Source organism: Spermophilus citellus (genome assembly GCF_964194105.1).
Source record: "Spermophilus citellus genome assembly, chromosome: 6".
Lineage (NCBI taxonomy): Eukaryota > Metazoa > Chordata > Mammalia > Rodentia > Sciuridae > Spermophilus > Spermophilus citellus.
In genome coordinates, this window is record NC_138187.1 from 72,456,323 (window position 1) to 72,477,798 (window position 21,476).

Genomic DNA, 21,476 nt, shown 5'->3' on the forward strand with positions numbered 1-21,476 from the left:
ATGAGCTTTTTCTCTGGTAATACTAAATTTTTTACATAAGCTAGAAGCATTTTGATGATGCAAGGAATGGGAAGCTAGTGCACAGTCATACGAAGACATCTGTTGACAAAAAGCTACTAACTTATCAATTTTGTCATTACCTGTAACTAGAGGTCCAGGAAGGTTAGTATGGGCACAGATGTGTCCAATGAAACATGGGTACTTTCGTATTAGCACTGTCTTTTGTAAATTATGAAATAATTCAAATAACTCCTGTGATGAAGTAAATCCAATAACTGAGGTTTCAATATTTTTGGTAACTCCGACTGCATATAAGCTGTCAGAATAGATATTAATAGGCTCATTTGAAAAATAATCTAAGGCACAAATCAGAGCTTGGAGCTCTGCTCTTTGGGCAGAAGTATAAGAAGTTTGTATTACCTCTGTGTGAACACGGCTGAAGAAACCTGCCTTACCAGAGTTGGAACCATCCGTGAACACCGATAAAGCTTCCTCTATTGGATGAGAACATACAATCTTTGGAAAAATAAGTGATGTTAATGATGCAAATTGTACAATCTTATCACGAGGATAATGGCTATCTATCTGGCCAGGAAAATCTGCAAAAGCTATCTGCCAGGAGCTAGAAGTTTGAAAAAGCCAATTAGTCTGTTGAACAGAAAATGGAATAATTATGATATCAGGCTCAGATCCAATTAATTGTAAAATCCTAGTCCTACCTTTAATTACTAATTGAGCTATAGAATCATGAAAAGGAATTAATGTTTTTTGAGGGGAATGGGATAAATAAATCCATTCAATAACTCCTAATCTTTGCCATATGGCTCCTGTTGGGGTATGTTCAGTTGGAAATATTAATAAATACATTATTTCTTTAGGATCTATTCAAGTAAGCTGTGCATTTTTAATTGCAATTTCCACTTTCCTTAAGGCTGCCTTAGCTTCTAAAGTTAGTTGACGTGGAGAGGTTGGAGAAGGATTTCCTTGTAATATCTGAAATAAAGGACTTAACTCAGAAGTAGTTAACTTTAAGGATGGTCTTAGCCAGTTAATATCTCCTAATAGCTTTTGAAAATCATTAAGGGTACATAACTCTTTAACTCTTATCTGAAGATTTTGAGGACGGATTGTACGTCCCTGAATTATCTGACCTAGATATTGAAAAGGAGATAACTTTTGAATTTTTTGAGGAGCTATACATAAACCCATTGCTGTAAGTGAAGTCTCTAACTGAGTAAAAATTTCTGAAAGTACTTCTGGATTAGCATGAGCCAATAATATATCATCCATAAAATGAATAATATAGGCATCAGGAAAGCTATTTCTAATGGGATCTATTGCCTGGTCAACATATTTTTGACACAGTGTAGGACTATTATGCATTCCCTGAGGAAGCACCTTCCAACAGTATCTTTTAACAGGTTCCTTAAAATTAATTGCTGGGACAGTGAAAGCAAATCTTTCACAATCTTCAGGATGTAACCTTATAGAGAAAAAACAGTCTTTTAAATCTATTACCATCAAGCTATAATCTAAAGGAATGGCTGTGGGGGAGGGAAGTCCTGGCTGTAATGATCCCATAGGCTGAATTGCCTGATTTATTGCCCTTAAATCCTGTAGTAATCTCCAATTCCCTGACTTTTTCTTAATAACAAAAATAGGGGTATTCCAAGGACTAAGTGTTGGTTCAATATGACCAGCCTGAAGTTGTTCCTCAACTAATCTATGAATTATTTTAAGTTTTTCCCCTGAGATGGGCCACTGAGAAATCCATATAGGCTCCTCTGTGAGCCACGTGATTTTTTCAGCTGTCTTAGGGATCGGGGAAGTACTTAGGGCCCCTAGTAAAAATTTTGGTCTGGAGTATTTACTAATCTTTGTCGTGGAGACTGGCTTATAAACAGATATTCTTCCTGAAAGGTCTCCTTATCATCTCCAGGAAAAATACCTCTGATTAACTTCCTCAACTGATCTTATAGAATTTGGAGTAACTAATAACAATCCCATTTTGGCTAAAATATCTCTCTTAAAAGCCTTGAAAATCATTAGGGGTTTGTACGGAAACTGTGGTTCCGCTCCGGTAAAATTAAAGATGGCGGCCCCCATGGTCGGCACGGAAACTGTTTGTTTTGCTCCGGTAAATCTAAAGATGGCGGCCCCCATGGCCGGCGCGATGACATCACACTGTGCGACCATTCCTGGAATTCTTGGGCTCCCGCTAGGAGGGAAGGAGAAGGCGGGCTGATCCGCGCTATTTGAATCCTCCACATGGGGCTGCGAGTCTAAGTTCACATTTCTAACCTTGGTCCCTAGTGCTTTTGTTCTTAAACGGCTCAAGGGAAGGAAATTAACTTAGCCTCAGGCTGATTTTCCATTTGAATAGACCTAATAGCTCCTTGAATGCCTTTTAAAAGGTCTTCAGGGGGCCGTGAACTCTGGCCCATATTTTTAAAAAGACAAACTTTTTTCCTTCCTAATTTCTCCCAAGTAAGTAAATTTGGAGACTCTTGGTCACAAAACCAAGGACAATATTTACCTACAGTCTTTAAGAATTGTAATAACTGAGTTTTCTTTATCTGTTTTACTTTCTGATTAATTATACTGTCTAAAATAGTCAGATACATTTCCTTATCCGAAGAAGTAGAATTTCCCATTTTAAGTAATTTAACGTCTCTTTCCTTCAATATCTCCAGGTACTTTTGTGACCCAAATGTCACCTCTTCCTTTATCTTTATCTTTATTCCTTATTTTCCTTATCTTTATCTTTATTCCTTATTTTCCTTTATCTTTATTCTTTTCCTTATCTTTTTAGCGCGCGCTCCCACTCAATCTAACTAATTCAGAATGCAGCCCCACATTGGGCGCCAATTCTACCACGCAGCCTGCGCAGTGGTTTCATTAATGAGGTTCTAGGCATTAAGTTAGTTAGAAGAGATCGAAATAAAACACACAAACCAGTTACCTTATTTATATTGCTAGGTCCAAGACGGCTCGCCTCCCTGGTTCCCGCCTCTAGCCGCCCAGCAGGGCAGCGAGGATTACTCTGGGCTAGCAGGAGAGAGAGAGAGTGAACACACCTGGGAGTAGCCTTTTATTTGGGGGACAAGAGATTCAGGGGAGAATTCCATCCAATGAAGGTTGAGGGGGGGCTGCACTCCAAGGTCAGGGTCAGTGATTGGGTCTCCAGGGTCAGTGGTCACGCACACCCCCACACGGATGGGCTCTCTCATCAGGAAAGGGTCGGGATAACTCCGACACAGCCAGAGTGCCTCAGGCCCTTAACGGGAGTCACCCAATCACGTGTCAGAATGGCTCTCCACAATGAATGATTAATTGTGTTGTAACATATATTTTTGCACCATCCATAAGCAAATCCTGTATCTCTATAGTTTCAAAAATTTTAGTGTCACCACTTAGAACTTTAATCAGGCTGTGCATGAATTCTAGATTAAGTTTTGACATACATAATTTGATGAAAACCTACTATAGGATAGAGATGCATTCCATGGAGCTAGATCTTATTTTCAGCTGCTAGGATTTTTTTAGGTAGAAAACACTGTCAAATAGCTCAAGGGAAAAGTGTCTAAAATTTTAAGGCACAGAAAGATTCTTATTTAAGAAGCAGTTTTGATTATACCCAGGAGTGATATTCAAAATATATTACAACTGCCTTGGCATAAGTACTAAAAAGTGAGAGTGGATCACAGCCAAAGTGCTGGAGGTTGTGGTGGGCTGAGTGATTTTGGGGGGGGGGGTCCTGGAGGACCCCTGGGATGGTCCAGTGATGTTTACGAAGAAGGATAGTTTTTTTTCCACTATAACAATCATTTTAATCATGAGAGTGTTTACTGGTTATATTTCATCCATGGATGCTGCTGGGACTAATAGGAATCATCTTTCGGACTACCTGGAAACCCATAGAATCTCTCCTTGAGTTTTCTGATGTCTCCTTCAAACTCCTTATGATACTATGATGGTGAATCCTTTTCTCAAGCAAATTGATATGTCTCAGTTAATAAATTATACACAGCAGATTCTCTGGAATGAAGATTCCCATTTCCTAGGGTAATGTGTCAGAAAGGAAACATTAATCTTTTCATTTGGTGGTGGTAAGGGGTATGAGGGATTGAACTCAAGGGCACTTGACCACTGAGCTACATCCTTAGAACTGGTTTGTATTTTATTTAGCGACAGGGTCTCACTGAGTTGCTCAGCACCTTGCTTTTTGCTGAATCTGTCTTTGAACTCATGATCCTTTTGACTCAGCATCCTGAGCCACTGGGAATACAGGTATGCACAACCACACCAAGTTCACCAGTTTCTAATTATAGGGTGCTACTGATTCCCAACAACACAATGCTTGCATCTTACAAAGAACAGTTTTTTTGTACTAGAATTCCAGTAGGAAATGATATTACAAGTTGTGGGAAAGTGTACAAATAGCTATTCCTGAACTCTGGAAATGTTCAGGAAGCACATGGTGTACTGCATCTGACATCATAATCTCTGGTGATCTGGGGAATGAAGACATGAATGGTGCAAAATTTTATCACATTTAAATAAGTGGTAAGACTAGGTGCCCATGTCTCAGAGTGGAAAGTCAAAGGTAATTGACCAAGACTTAACTTTTTTAGCTGGGTGTAGTTTGGTATCTTATTACTATTTGATATGCTATTATAGTTTCTATACCATTTGAAAATCCTATAATCCTTCAAAGAAAAATTAATTTTAAGAATCCTCACTTTTTTTTTCTTTCTACTAAAAATTGGAAAAAGAGAGTGTAAAGGAATGAAACAGCATTTGATGTCTGTTCTGTTTGTCCCTTTAATGATAGGAATAACTGTTATAGTGAATATGAAGATGACGATGATTATGATGGTGATGATGATGATGAAAGTGTTATTGACCTGCATGTTCATATGAGGAAAAGGCTCAGGAAGTTCTCTTGAAAGTAGGTACAGATGCTTGACACAGATGCTGTAGATGCAAAGAAGCTACTCTCATTTACTGACTTTTACATCCAAACAGAAACAGCTCTGACAAGTAAAGAGGAATCTGCAGCCTGGTTTTTGTGTATTTTACTTGATGGCTAACTGCTTCTATTTTGTATGTAACTGAAGATAATTGGTTTGAGCTTTTTAGTTGTGTGCCTTGACCAGTAATCTCTCTGAAACTTAGTATGATTTCTGTTGCTGTAATTGAATATCACCCTTGGTAAATTATAGTGAAAAGTCATTTTATTTTGCTCATGGCTCTGGAAGTTCAAGAGTATAGTGCTGGCATTTGATGAGGCCTACTGGGTCATGAGGTGGCAGAGGGCAGCAGCAGCACATGGTGTTGTAGCTTAATGCATCTGGAAGGGCTCATGTTCTTTTTTTTCTTTCTTTCTTTCTTTCTTTCTTTTTTTTTTTTTTTTTTGAGACAGGGTCTCACTAAATTGCTGAGTCTGGCCTTGAAATTGTGATATTCCTGTCTTTGCCTCCTAAATGGCTACTAGGATTATAGGTGTATGACACCATGCCCAGCTGGTAATTTGATTCTGATACAGGTATGTACATTGTGAAATATTCACCACAATTCACTAATTAACATATTTGTAACCTCACATAACTACATTTGTTAAGAAGTTTCTAAACTTTCATACCCTATGGAACTGGATGAGAGATTTAGTTTACATTGATAAAACTGTGGCCATATAAATAGAATTGGTCTAATCATACATGGTGGCATAATGCCTTTGAACTTTAGAGACATTTAGGAAACCAAAGACTAGTAGTGAATGCTTTGTTCAGACATTTGATTTGGCTCATCAACAATTCAAGCATAGCTAGGAACAAAAAATATATTAGATGTTTTTTATTTACATCAAACATGAACTCTATCTTAACAACAACATAATTTACCTTCAGGAGCTAAAGCCATTTCAAAGAGTCAGATCTTATCTTTCTTTCTGCTATATATTTATAATGACCCAGTTACTTAGAAGTTTTTACATCCTAAAGAAGTCAAAAGGACATCAGAAAAAAGATTTTGAAGACTTAAATAAGTAGTAGTCTAGAAAAACTGAACTCAAGTTTTATGTTCCTTTTTTTAAAAAAGAAATATTAAATATGCTGTACTTTTTAAAAGCAACTTGTCATAACTGATTTGTGCCCATGGTAGTAACTCTTCTAAAATTACTTTTGAAATAGTCTAACTCGAGAGTTTCTGTATAGAAATATTTCAGATTACTTCTACAGTAACTGTCAACAGGCTGCAGATGTAGCTCAGTGGTAGAGAGCTTGCCTAGCGTGGAGAAGGCCTTGGAGTTTAACTCCCAACACTGCAAGAAAAGGAAAGGGAGGGAAGGGAGAAAGAAGGAAGGAAGGAAAAAGGGAGTGGACAGGAGGGGAGGGAAAAGAATGAGTCATTACAATAAAAGGGCAAGTGGTACAAATATAAATATATAATGTACTAGCTCTTTAAATTATTTTACAAAGCTTTAGAATTTTAGTTACATCAAATTGGTTGACGTTATGATTGAATGGAATAGCACATAATAAGCGCTACCATGTCCTGGCTGAAACTAAACCAAGGGGTGGGTGGCATGGAGAGGAGTCCTCTCTGGCTCAATTGGGACAGACTTGAACCTGCACTACTTCAGGATGCAAAGCATCGTGAAGGGGCCAAGACTTCCCTGACAGGCACTTGAGTGTGCTAGGCCCCTGGGAGCCTATGACTGTGGCTTCCCATGCCCATGCCTATAGCTCCACTACCCCACCCCTGCAGCTGCTTCACAATGGTATGCTCCGTTTCCTGGTGCATGTTTGAATTCCTCACCAAAGACCTGAGTGTCCACAGCCTGTTTGGCCGTGGCTGGGCAGGCTGTGGCTGCAACAGCAGTAGGAAAAAAGCAGCCTTAGCATGATGGCGGGGCCAAGGGCTGCCCCTCAGCTGTATTTGGGGCTGGTCCTGGAAGAAGTATGCAGGGCTCTGGCATCATTGTCTGTGGATATGAAACCAGGCCCTCATCCTTATGGATATCCTTGGGAGTTGTTGATATATGCAGCTATTGGATTTTTTGCTGTAAGCTTGTTTCTGTAGAGAAGTTGTCAGTGTGTTAGAAGCAGGTGTTATGTAAGAAGAGGAAAAAAGCTTGCCCCCAAACTTGCTGGACTAATTGAAGAAAAATGTCAACTACTTGAAAAAGTGAGCCTTGTTCAAAAAGAATATGAAGGCTTAGAGTCATCTTTAAAGGATGACATTTTGGAGAAGAAGTCCATAGAACAGAAAATTTGGAGACAATATATGAAAAGCTGGATAAGTCTAAATCTAAACTTGGGGATGAAATACTCTTTCTAGAAAAAGAGCTAAAAGAAGAGAAGACTAAATATTCTCATCAGGATGAATTGATGGCAGATATATCAAGAAGGCTTAAGTCCTTAGAAGATGAATCAAAACCCCTCTGTGTAGCAGCTCCTCCCAGACTGGGCGAGTCTCCAATCCTGAGTGCCTAGGGCCTCCTCTTGTGTCTAGTCACTTCTCCACTTTTCCTCTAGCCAGGCCCCTCTCATGGTGCCTCTCACCACAATATTGGCTACACGCCAGGTCTGCTGCTCCCGGGAGCCCTGTTTTCATGAACGACTGGGCACACTCTCCCTGTTTGCCATTCCCTCAGACCCTAAGTTTGTAGAGCTTGGGGCTGAGAATCCTCAGTGAATTTTACTTGCCCTCCGGTAGCCACGCCCCTGGTAGCTGGTACAAGAGACCTCAGCTGTCAGCACTGGTGGGAGCGGTAGCTGGGAGTTCCGCGCCACGTCTGATTCCCTCGGTCTGGCTATTATGCTCACGGGAGAGCTGGGAGGGGCCCTTACGGGAGAGCTGGGAGGGGCCCTTAAGGTTTCCCCGATGTGTGGAGAGGGAAGGCTAGGGGATTACACACCTGTAGCCGCAGGTTTCAATGAAGTTATCTCCTCCACTGCAGTCTGGTGATGTCAGTTCTCTGCCATGGTGGTATCTCTTGCAAATGGCGACAGTTCGTTTCCCTTTGCCGGGTGACCAATGTCCTTACTGTCTCTCCCAAGTCCCATTTAAAACCTGTGGCCACATCTCTAGCAATCAGAGAAATGCAAATCAAAACCACCCTAAGATACCATCTCACTCCAGTAAGATTGGCAGCCATTATGAAGTCAAACAACAATAAGTGTTGGCAGGGATGTGGGGAAAAGGGTACACTTGTACACTGCTGGTGGGGCTGCAAAATGGTGAGGCCAATTTGGAAAGCAGTTTGGAGATTCCTGGGAAAGCTGGGAATGGGTCCACCATTTGACCCAGCTATCGCACTTCTCGGACTATTCCCTGAGGACCTTAAAAGAGCGCACTATAGGGATACGGCTGCATCAATGATTATAGCAGCACAATTCACAATAGCTAGACTGTGGAACCAACCTAGATGCCCCTCAATAGATGAATGGATAAAAAAATGTGGCATCTATACACAATGGAGTATTATGCAGCACTAAGAAATGACAAAATCATAGAATTTGCAGGGAAATGGATGGCATTAGAGCAGATTATGCTAAGCGAAGCTAGCCAAGCCCTAAAAAACAAATGCCAAATGTCTGCTTTGATATAAAGAGAGCAACTAAGAACAGAACAGGAAGGAAGAGCATGAGGAAAAGACTACAGTAAACAAAGACGAATGGGGGGAGAGAAACGGAGAGAGAAGGGAAAGCATATGGAAATGGTAGGAGACCTTCAATGATACATAAAATTATAAGAGGTCATGAGGGGCAAGGGGGAGGGGAAAAAAAGGGAGAGAATTGAACAACAGCAGGGGAGGTAGAGAGGGAAGATGGGAGGGGAGGGGAGGGGAGGGGGGATAGTAGGGGATAGGAAAGGTAGCAGAATACAACAGTCACTAATATGGCATTATGTAAAAATGTGAATATGTAACAGATATGATTCTGCAATCTGTATTTGGGGTGAAAATGGGAGTTCAAAACACAATTTGAGTCAAATGTATGAAAGATGATATATCATGAGCTATGTAATGCTTTAAATAATCAATAAAAAAAATATCAAAAAAAAAAACAAACCTGTGGCCACTACCTATGAAGGCTCGGTTGGCATTTACCTCCGTAGGATCAGATGGGCTGACCAGTTGTTTCAGCCGGATGGATTAGTGCTGAGTCACAGATGTTTGTCTGCGGGAAGCAGGCGAACGGGAGCTTGAATTCAGCCGATCCGGGCTCAGTGTGTGTTCTGAGAGGCCCAGACTGTTCGCCCCAGATCCACGTCAGCTCAGCATTGCCTAGTGATCCTGAGCAAACAGAATTTAGATTGTTTACGACTCCCTATGCCCACACAGCTGAAGAGATCAGAGACTTGATCTCTCCGCACCCGCTGCCATGTTGGAATCCCCAGGAATCTGTATTTTATATTTTTATATATGGTGCTGAGAATTGAACCCAGTGCCTCATACATTCCAGGCAAGTTCACTACCACTGATTTACAGCCCCAGCCCCACATTCTACATCTTTCTAAGATAATGAACCCTCTTGCTATTAGAAGAAGTCTTTTCAGCCCATGTTTCTATTTCCAAGAATTAATTCATAAGTTTTTTTTTTTTAAGTTTGTTGTTTCAGTACTTAGTTCCCATGGGAAAACTGTGGTAACTACCTCACTACCGGGCTGCTTTCCCTCCTCTTGTTCTCAGGACTCTCCAAACCCATGACTGTATGGCACCAAAATGAAATTGGTGGAAGAGGCTGATGAAAAGAAATGGATATAAATATAAAAAGGTAGGCTCAGCTGGATCCTGCCACAATTGTAAGGTGTGGAAACACTGGCTCCCTCCAAGCCTTCCAGAACCTTCACAGAACAGCTCCTGGATAAACTCTTCCTTTCCTTCTGTCTGCTGAGAGAAACAAAGAGCATTTTCATTCATGACTCCTGTGATGACTGATGGACACTTTACATTTTCTACCCCTCAGGCTAATCAGCAGACCTTGGTCAGGAGTGGCTTTGGAGTAGAGAATGCTGTTTATTTTACATCTCCTGCATTGGTCAATTCTGAATGCAAACTAACCTCAGCACAAAACTGCAATGAAATATATACATCACAGACATCCATGTTACTGTGGAACTTGGCAACACATGCAAGATGGTGAAAGAAGAGCCACAATGGATGAATGCAAATTTTTCAAGTGTTTCTTCAGCCTTTAACCTGAACACAAGTGCATCACTTACCACCACATCTCCCAAATGTATCCTGGACATGCAGATTGTGTGGTAAAAATGGAAATTACATTTCATTGCCATTCTCAGACAACAAGTACAACATCAAAGTTGCCTACTTTCCAACCAGTGAGTTGAGCTGCTTATGTTATAAAACTAAATATTATTTCTGAATATATTTCTAGTCAATGCTTGTGCTTTGTTTTCCTATCACTTCATTGGTTTCATTCTGGGGAAATTAAAAACCCATAAAATTAAATTGAGGATTAAAGTTTTCAGGTTGACTCCTGATGAAAATAGAAAGAAAGAATCAGTAACTTTTCTTCTTTTTGAGTTTCTCTCCCTACCACAGGCCCTTACTGATATGGACTCAGTTGTATGTTTCATTTCCCAAAGAGGAAAACCCAAATTAGAGAACCAATAGTTCTGTCTTAAGGAAGCAAAATGTAATGATGAGCAGGGGTGAGGGGGAGATGAAGCATTCTACAGCAAAATGAATCTCTTGCTTTAAACAGGAAATAATCCAGCTTCTCCTTGGCTCTTGTTTCATAAATTAATTTCTTAAAATCATAATCCAAAGAGTTTATTACAAGAAAATTTCAATTTTGAAAGAAGCAAATACATTAGTTATGCCTTGTGAACAATTGTCCATTTCAGTGAATAATTGTCCATTTAGTTATTCATCAAAAAAGGGGGGTTATTGCTCAGCACAAGGCACACCTTACAATCCCAACTGAGTGGGACACCTGCTTTGCTCTGCTGGCTGGTGTGGCTGTGCTGAGGATCAGGAGCCACACACCAACCCTTTGGTCAGCTCCTGACCTTCTGGAAGTACACACATGTGCACTTTCCATCAGAATGCTTTGTGCTCTTCATTTGTGTAATGTGATTTTAAGTCTTCCCAGTGCTTGTGTCCTCAGATGTTTTCCACAAAGTCTCCTGGGAAAAGCCCAGTTTTTATATTGTGTTTTAATGTGCCTTTGAACTGGCCATCCTCTCACTTTTTATGAACAAACATAATATCTCCTTTAAATTCTCAAGTTCTGCCTTACTCTGGGGAGATTAGGAAACTACCACCTAGTGCCTTTTGCAAACAACAGGCTAGACTCATTCATGACAGGACCCAGAAAGGAACATGCCTGATGAGGAGGTGGAGCAATGGGGACTGCAAAGTCCAGGGAGCTAATCTTCAGATGGAAAGCTTCTTGGTTCAGGACTATTCCTGCAGGTGCTGCAATGACTGGGTCATTTCCATCCATGGGGCAGGAGCTGGCCCTGCCATGGCCTTCCCCAAGTGGTATCTCAGGACCCATGGCCTGCTCTAGGAGCAACTTGCCATCACTTAGCCCCACTTCCACTTCAGAAACACTGAAGGGGATACTCGGGGCTTCCATTTGGTGGAGGCACCAAAAAGCAACTTCAGTAAACCCTGTTTTTCTATTTTACTGTCCTTGTCCAGTTTGCTTGCTGAACTGCTCCCATGAGCTGATGAAGAACCATCTGGAGTTGTGGGAAGTCACTGTCTGGCCACTGGGCTTGGTTTCATGAGAGGCAGCATTGATACTTGGAGAGGTCAACGAAGTGGCTGAAGCACAGGCCAGGGAGGCACCGGCTTGAAACTGACAGCAGCAGCATGGGTAGCAGAGCCTGCCATTGGTGGCAGACGCTGTGGGGAGGCCAGCAAATGGTGGGGCAGGCCCACAGATGCAGGTAGCAGTCTGTACCTGGATGGGCGTCAGTGCTGCTGTGGGGTATTCTTGATTATGTGCTTCAATTGCCCTCACTGCATTGAGGGCCTGGTTGACTGTCATCTGCCCAGGCATGTGCAATAAGACCTTAGTCTGAGGACTTATTTGGTTGTGAGCTGCTGACAGTACAGCTGTAGGGACCACCCTGGGTGTCCCAGCCACACCATTTCTCTGGAGCTTCTGGGCAGGCCCTCCTGCAGTGAAAAGACTGACCTTTGTCATCTCTTAACTTGTCTGACCCACAGTAGACATAGGAACTTTAACTTGGGTAGCATTTGTCACTCTCCTTGTGACAGATACCATGTAATTGCCAAGGAAAATCCCAATCTCAGTGGTATGCATTGATATTCCTAAAAACATCTCCCCTATTCCCAGTTCTAGCTCATCTTCTTTCTGGGAGTGTATTGGTGGATGCCACATACACACTGGGGTGAGTCTGAGTCCAAAAATGTGCAATCTGTACAGTGGATCCTGCCATGGGTCTGGGCCCCATTTCAGTGGCAGCAACAGAAGCAGTAGCACCTGGTGGTGTGAAGGTGAGGACAATAGCAGCTGGGAGATGAGGTGGTGGAAGGGGAGGATTCATAGTTCCAAGGGCAGCTGGGTAGGGGACATCCAATGGGAAAGTGAATGAGGAGCCAGTTGTCGCTGAGCTGCTTGGGAATGAGGTCACTGTTAACTCAGTGGTACTCATATGAACTTGAGAAAGGACACTGCAGGAAGCCCAGACAGTTCACTGATCCTCCCAAAAGTTATGGGGTTGCTGGTGCTGATGAGGACAGGAGGGCTGATCTCCATGGAGTGGCAGTTCTGGGTTGCCTGGGAAGACTTGTTTGCCATGGTGAGCAAAGAAAAGGAGTGCCACTTTTTGGTGTTCTTCTTGGTGTCGGAGAGCTTTGGGACAGTGCTGCTCTGGGCTGTTGCTGAGGAACATTCTCCAGCATCAACTCCTGGCATGGGAGGCTTGTCCCATTCCATCAGCTGTTTAGCAGCTGAGTTAAACTCAGTGTGGGAAATAGGAAATATTCCTACTTTGTCTGCAACATTCCTTCAGCCCAGTTTTCATCCACTCTGTGGATCATAGTCAGAAAAACATCCTTTGCAAACAGAAGGCAATCTTTGTCCACTTCCTTGTCTTTTACTTCAAAGTCATAAAGTGCTTTGCACTGAGGTGGGGGTTGGGGTAATAGTTGAATAATCTTCTAAACGTTGGTGGGGAAGAGCCATGGATCCCGCTGACTTCCCCCTGTTACCAGTTTTCATCAACTTGTCGCATAATGATGATGCCATTTTGGTGAATTTAAAGTCATCAGGTTCCAACCATTTGACCCAGCTATTGCACTTCTCAGACTATTCCCTGAAGACCTTAAAAGAACATACTATAGGGATACTGCTACATTGATGTTCATAGCAGCACAATTCACAATAGCTAGACTGTGGAACCAACCTAGATGCCCTTCAATGGATGAATGGATTAAAAATGTGGCATTTATACATAATGGAGTATTACTCAGCACTAAAAAATGACAAAATCATGGCATTTGCAGAGAAATGAATGGCATTAGAGCAGATTATGCTAAGTTAAGCTAGCCAATCCCTAAAAACAAATGCCAAATGTCTTCTTTGATATAAGGAGAGCAACTAAGAACAGAGCAGGGAGGAAGAGCATGAGAAAAAGATTAACATTAAATAGGGATGAGAGGTGGGAGGGAAAGGGAGAGAAAGGGGAAATTGCATGGAAATGGAAGGAGACCCTCATTGTTTTACAAAATTACATATAAGAGGAAGTGAGGGGAAAGGGGAAAAACAAGGGAGAGAAATGAATTACAGTAGATGGGGTATAGAGAGAAGATGGAAGGGGAGGGGAGAGGGGGATAGTAGAGGATAGGAAAGGTAGCAGAATACAACAGACACTAGTATGGCAATATGTAAAAATGCGGATGTGTAACCGATGTGATTCTGCAATCTGTGTAAGGGGTAAAAATGGGAGTTCATAACCCACTTGAATCAAATGTACGAAATATGATATGTCAAGAGCTATGTAATGTTTTGAACAACCAATAATAAAAAAAGATGTTAAAAAATTTTAAAAAATAAAGTCATCAGGTTCCTTTTCCTCATAGTTATATAATGCTTTGGCACATGGTAACTGAGGTGTACCCCTCACTGGAGGGCTACAGGCTTGTACCCAAGGCTGCTGTCCACACTGGGAACCCTGTAGAACTTTTGCGCTACAAGTAGTCATAGTGCTGCCCTGAGCCATGAATGCATTTGTGCAGTTGGTCTCACTGCCACCACCAGGAATAGGTTTCTCTGCTTGATGCTCTCCAGAAGCCTGACCAACAGGATGTTACTGGGAAGCTCCTCGACACCCAAGCCAACAAAGGTCCACTCAGAACAACCGAGGGAACCTAAGATCCCCAGCAAACATCATTTGCAAAACTTGTGCTGGCAAGATAAGTCTTTTGAAGAAGCATCCAGGTGTTCTAGAAACACAGGACACTCCAAAAGATCCAAGAAGGCAGATGCATCCATCTTGATCTACTGTACTGAGAAAGAATCTTCAGAAATGTTCATAGTTGTGTGAAGCTCTTAAAATCATTGGTGTAACATCCATTTCTGACTTTGCTCTTGCACCTTGGCTGCTCCTCTTTGTTTGTGGTCCCTTGTGCAGCCCAGCCTTGGCCACTGTTAGCTCTGTCTCTGATGCCACAGTTTCCCCAAGACCCCTCTATGCTACCACCCCTCACATGCACACACATAAAATATGCCACTTCCTCCCACTTTACCAGCCTTAAATGTTATTTTTTAAGTCAACAGAATGCTACCGGTTTGAAATCAATATGTAAGAGTTTGAATAATCCAACTTTCAAGCATGGCTTGATTATTTTGTGACTGTGTTACTCTAGAAAAGTGACCTAACTTCTTTGTTTTCTTATTCTCTGGTAGTAGTAATAGTCCCTGTTGTAGAGAACAACAGGAACTACAGATAAAGCTCCAGTGCAGTATGTGTCAGGATATACACTCCAGCCATGGCAGCTATTGTTACCCAGAGTTTAAGAGTGTATCAAACAAGAGCAGTAATGACAGTGTCTTGTGGTGATGGGCAGCTGACAGTGCAGCACGAGCAAGCACCATCACTCTTTCTGTGACAGCAGCTGGAGGACACCAAGGTAGATGGGGCCTGGATGCTTGACACTGGTAACATACTTATGGCTCTCCCTCTTTTCTTGCAGAATGTCCCCCAGGACCTGTCCATCTGCACCCTTCTGCTAGAGCAGTTCTTCTTGGTGAGAACCCTGCAGGAGATGCTGGCTAACATAATGGAGAAGTTGGAAGGGGCAAGTACACTTTAGACTGGAGTATTTTAGTGTGTTCAGCTGCTGTGGGATGGTGGCTCTTACAGGTACCGGAAATCTTGTTTACAGAGATAAGTCAATGTCTTTCACCTGTGACTCCCTTGGGGTTGACCTTCTGCTTTACCCAGCACCCCATCATATCTTTAATTTGAAAAAAGAAATCCAAGTGCAATGTGATCTGTGTGGCTGTCTCTTGTGCTCATGGAAACAGCCTTTCTTGGGCATCTATGTGCCTCCCTGTGTCTTCAGAGCTCCAACTGTTCCTGTTTTAACCAGTTGTTTTGTGCATATTTCTTCCTTCAAATATAGATATTTTTCCTCAAAAGTCTATCTGGTATTTTAATTATTTTCCATGAGATATGCTCTTACCTACTGGGCTAGTCCTAACCAATTCATACAATTTAGAGTTAAGCAGGAGGATAAATGGCCACATTTTTGTGTCTTCTCTAAATTTTTTAGGGGCATTTTATTTTTTTTTCTTTTTTTTTGAATGAATTCTTTTTTTTATTTTTATTGGTTGTTCACAACATTACAAAGCTCTTGACATATCATACTTCATACATTAGATTGAAGTGGGTTATGAACCCCCAATTTTACCCCAAATGCAGATTGTAAAATCACGTCAGTTACACATCCACAATTTTACATAATGCCCTATTAGTAATTGTTGTATTCTACTACCTTTCCTATCCCCTACTATCCCCCCTCCCCTCCCTTCGTCTCTCTCTACCCCATCTACTGTAATTCATTTCTCTCCTTGTTTATTTTCCCATTCCCCTCACAACCTCTTATATGTAATTTTGTATAGCAATGAGGGTCTCCCTTCATTTCCATGCAATTTTCCTCATCTCTCCCTTTCCCTCCCATCTCATGTCACTGATTAATGTTACTCTTTTCTTCCCACTCTTCCTCCCTGCTCTGTTCATATTTGCTCTCATTATATCAAAGAAGACATTTGGTATTTGTTTTTTAGGGATTGGCTAGCTTCACTAAGCATAATCTGCTCTAGTGCCGTCCATTTCCCTCCAAATTCTATGATTTTGTCATTTTTTATTGCTGCATAGTACTCCATTGTGTATAGATGCCACATTTTTTTTATCCATTCATCTATTGAGGGGCATCTGGGTTGGTTCCACAGTCTAGCAATTGTGAATTGTGCTGCTATGAACATCGATGTGGCAGTATCCCTGTAGCATGCTCTTTTAAGGTCTTCAGGGAATAGTCCGAGAAGGGCAATAGCAGGGTCAAATGGTGGTTCCATTCCCAGCTTTCCCAGGAATCTCCAAACTGCTTTCCAAATTGGCCACACAAATTTGCAGTCCCACCAGCAATGTACAAGTGTACCCTTTTCTCCACATCCTCGCCAGCACTTGTTGTTGTTTGACTTCATAGTGGCTGCCAATCTTACTGGAGTGAGATGGTATCTTAGGGTGGTTTTCATTTGCATTTCTCTGACTGCTAGAGATGGTGAGCATTTTTTCATGTACTTGTTGATTGATTGTATATCCTCCTCTGAGAAGTGTCTGTTCAGGTCCTTGGCCCATTTTTTGATTAGGTTATTTGTTATATTATTGTCTAATTTTTTGAGTTCTTTGTATACTCTGGATATTAGGGCTCTATCTGAAGTGTGAGGAGTAAAAATTTGTTCCCAGGATGTGGGCTCCCTATTTACCTCTCTTATTGTTTCTCTTGCTGAGAAAAAACTTTTTAGTTTAATTAAGTCCCATTTGTTGATTCTTGTTGTTAACTCTTGTGCTATGGGTGTCCTATTAAGGAATTTGGAGCCCGACCCCACAATCTGTAGATCAGAGCCAACTTTTTCTTCTATCAGACGCAGAGTCTCTGGTTTGATATCAAGCTCCTTGATCCATTTTGAGTTAACTTTTGTGCATGGCGAGAGAAAGGGATTCAGTTTCATTTTGTTGCATATGGATTTCCAGTTTTCCCAACACCATTTGTTGAAGATGCTATCCTTCCTCCATTGCATGCTTTTAGCCCCTTTATCAAATATAAGAAAGTTATAGTTTTGTGGGTTGGTTTCTGTGTCCTCTATTCTGTACCATTGGTCCACCCGCCTGTTTTGGTACCAGTACCATGCTATTTTTGTCACTATTGCTCTGTAATATAGTTTGAAATCTGGTATCGCTATACCGCCTGATTCACACTTCCTGCTTAGAATTGCTTTTGCTATTCTGGGTCTTTTATTTTTCCATATGAAGTTCATGATTGCTTTATCTATTTCTACAAGAAATGCCATTGGGATTTTGATTGGCATTGCATTAAACCTATAGAGAACTTTTGGTAATATCGCCATTTTGATGATGTTAGTTCTGCCTATCCATGAACAGGGTATATTTTTCCATCTTCTAAGATCTTCATCAACTTCTCTCTTTAGGGTTCTGTGGTTTTCATTATATAAATCTTTCACCTCTTTTGTTAGGTTAATTCCCAAGTACTTTTTTTTTTGAGGATATTGTGAATGGAGTGTTTTTCCTCATTTCCGTTTCAGAAGTTTTGTCGCTGATATACAGAAATGCCTTTGATTTATGCGTGTTGATTTTATATCCTGCCACTTTGCTGAATTCATTTATTAGTTCTAGTAGTTTCTTTGTAGACCCTTTTGGGTCTTCTAGGTATAGAATCATGTCATCTGCAAATAGTGATAATTTAAGTTCTTCTTTTCCAATTTTTATGCCTTTAATTTCTTTTGTCTGTCTAATTGCTCTGGCCAGTGTTTCGAGAACTATATTGAATAGAAGTGGAGATAGAGGGCATCCCTGTCTTGTTCCGGATTTTAGAGGGAATGCCTTCAACTTTTGTCCATTCAGAATGATGCTAGCCTGAAGCTTAGCATAGATAGCTTTTACAATGTCAAGGTAAGTTCCTGTTATCCCTAATTTTTCTAATGTTTTGAACATAAAGGGATGCTGTACTTTGTCAAATGCTTTCTCTGCATCTATCGAGATGATCTTATGGTTCTTATCTTTAAGTCTATTGATGTGGTGAATCACATTTATTGATTTCCGTATGTTGAACCATCCTTGCATCCCAGGGATGAATCCTACTTGATCATGGTGCACAATTTTTTTGATATGTTTTTGTATTCGATTCGCCAGAATTTTATTGAGGATTTTTGCATCTAGGTTCATTAGAGATATTGGTCTATAGTTTTCTTTCTTTGGGGTGTCTTTGTCTGGTTTCGGAATCAGGGTGATGTTGGCCTCATAGAATGAATTTGGAAGAGCTCCCTCTTTTTCTATTTCCTGAAATAACTTGAAAAGTATTGGTATTAATTCTTCTTTAAAGGTTTTGTAAAACTCCGCTGTATACCCATCCGGTCCTTGGATTTTCTTGGTTGGTAGTCTTTTGATGGCTTCTTCAATTTCATCCATTGATATTGGTCTGTTCAAATTGTGTGTATCCTCCTGACTCAGTCTGGGCAAATCATATGACTTAAGAAATTTATCGATGTCTTCACTATCTTTTATTTTATTGGAATATAGGTTTTCAAAATAATTTCTAATTGTCATTTGTATTTCTGTAGCATCTGTTGTGATATTGCCTTTTTCATCCCGTATGTTAGTAATTTGAGTTCTCTCTCTTCTTCTCTTTGTTAACATGGCTAAAGGTCTGTCGATCTTATTTATTTTTTCGAAGAACCAACTTTTAGTTTTGTTAATTTTTTCAATAGTTTCTTTTGTTTCAATTTCATTGATTTCTGCTCTGATTTTAATTATTTCTAGCCTTCTGCTACATTTGCTGTTCTTTTGCTCTTCCTTTTCTAGGGCTTTGAGATGAAGTGTGAGCTCATTTATTTGTTGGTTTTTTCTTTTTTTGAGGAATGACCACCAGGCGATAAATTTTCCTCTTAAAACTGCTTTCATTGTGTCCCATAGATTCCGATATGTTGTGTCTGTATTTTCATTTATCTCTAAGAATTTTTTGATTTCCTCCTTTATGTCTTCTGTAACCCATTGATCATTCAGTAACATATTGTTCATTTTCCATGTGATGTAGGATTTTTCCTTCCTTCTTTTATCATTGATTTCCAGTTTCATTCCATTATGATCAGATAAAATGCATGGTATTATCTCCACCCCTTTATATTTACTGAGGGTTGCCCTATGGCATAATATATGGTCTATTTTTGAGAAGGATCCATGTGCTGCTGAGAAAAAAGTATATCCATTTGATGATGGTTGATATATTCTATATATGTCAGTTAAGTCTAGGTTATTGATTGTGATATTGAGTTCTATAGTTTCTTTATTCAATTTTTGTTTGGAGGATCTGTCCAATGGTGAGAGAGGTGTGTTGAAGTCACCCATAATTATTGTGTTGTGGTCTATTTGATTCTTGAACTTGAGGAGAATTTGTTTTATGAATGTCGCAGCACCATTGTTTGGTGCATAAATATTGATAATTGTTATGTCTTGTTGGTGAATGGTTCCTTTTAACAGTATATAATGACCTTCTTTATCCCTTTTGATTAACTTAGTCTTGAAGTCGATTTTATTCGATATGAGGATGGCCACCCCTGCTTGCTTACGAGAACTGTGTGCGTGGTATATTTTTTCCCATCCTTTCACCTTCAGCCTGTGTATGTCTTTTCCAATCAGATGTGTCTCCTGGAGGCAGCATATTGTTGGATTTGTTTTTTTAATCCATGATACCAGCCTATGTTGCTTTATTGGAGAGTTTAAGCCATTAATATTCAGAGTTACTATTGATATATGGTTTGAACTTCCATCCATGTTTGATTGTTTATCCTTTTTAAAAAAAAAAAAATTTAGTTTGTTTCTCCGTGATTATCTTTCCTGTCGCCCTCTGTCTTTACCGAGGCACTTCCCACTGATGGTTTTGGTTATTGTTTTTCATTTCTTCCTCGTGTAGTGTTTTGCTCAAAATGCTTTGCAATGCTGGTTTTCTGGCTGCAAATTCTTTTAACTTTTGTTTATCATGAAAGATTTTTATTTCGTTGTCATACCTGAAGCTTAATTTTGCTGGATACAGAATTCTTGGTTGGCATCCATTGTCTTTCAGAGTTTGAAATACATTGTTCCATGACCTTCTTGCTTTCAGTGTCTGTGATGAAAAATCCGGTGTTAACCGTATTGGTTTACCCCTAAATGTAATCTGTCTCCTTTCTCTTGTAGCTTTTAATATTTTCTCTTTGTTCTGTATATTGGATATCTTCATAACAATGTGTCTTGGCGTTGGTCTACTGTGATTTTGTGTGCTCGGTGTCCTGTATGCATCTTCAATTTGTATATCTGTTTCCTTTTTTATTTCTGGAAAGTTTTCTGTAATTATTTCATTCAGCAGGTTTCTCATTCCCTTGGTTTGAATCTCTGTACCTTCTTCTATCCCGATGACTCGTAAGTTTGGTTTCTTCATGTTATCCCATAACTCTTGGATGTTTTTCTCGTGATTTTTTACCAGCCTTTCTGAGTTGGCTAGACTCTTTTCAAGATGATATATTTTGTCTTCATTATCTGACGTTCTGGCTTCTACTTGCTCCACTCTGTTAGTGATACTCTCAATTGAGTTTTTAATTTGGTTTATCGTTTCCTTCATTTCTAGAATTATTGTTTGATTATTTTTTATAATCTCTATCTCCTGATAAAGATGCTTAACTTCTTCTTTTAGCTGTTTATGTAATTCAATCTCAATGTGTTCTTTCGCTTCTTGAATTTGCTGTCTTGTATCCTCTTTAAGGTTCCATTCCATCTGTCTAAGGTGTTCCTTGAGGTCTTTATATGACCATTTTTCTGATGACTCTAGGTCCTCCTGAATATTTAGGCTGTCCTGCATTGTTTGTACTCCTTTTCTTCCTTGCTTCTTGAAGCTGCTCATGTTGCTTCTTGTTCTGTTTGACTGCTGAGTTACTGTTTACTCCTTTAAATTTATTTGATGCTTGGGAGGAAAGGTATTAGAAGGGAAGGGAAGAAGTCACTAAAGAGAATGAGAGTAGGCAGATAGAATTCAAGGAAGGGGGGATAAGAAAAATGAAAAGACAAAAGAAAGAAATAGGAACTAAAAAAAGAAAAATAAATAAAAAAATAATAATAATAATTTAAAAAAATTAAAATTAAAATTAGAAGAGAAAGAAGAAGAAAAAAAACAAGATAGAAAAATGAGGATGAAAGAA

The 21,476-nt window shown here is 40.2% G+C and overlaps 1 pseudogene across 1 annotated transcript; it reads right to left on the bottom strand.

The window, feature by feature from the left end:
- Window positions 1-11,134: 11,134 nt before the first annotated feature.
- LOC308652478 (E3 ubiquitin-protein ligase SH3RF1-like) lies at window positions 11,135-14,501 on the bottom strand (annotated as a pseudogene). Its single transcript has 2 exons — window positions 14,056-14,501; window positions 11,135-13,260 (listed from the first exon to the last, which is right to left on the bottom strand). The product of its transcript is annotated as an E3 ubiquitin-protein ligase SH3RF1-like (transcript).
- Between the last annotated feature and the right edge of the window lie 6,975 nt (window positions 14,502-21,476).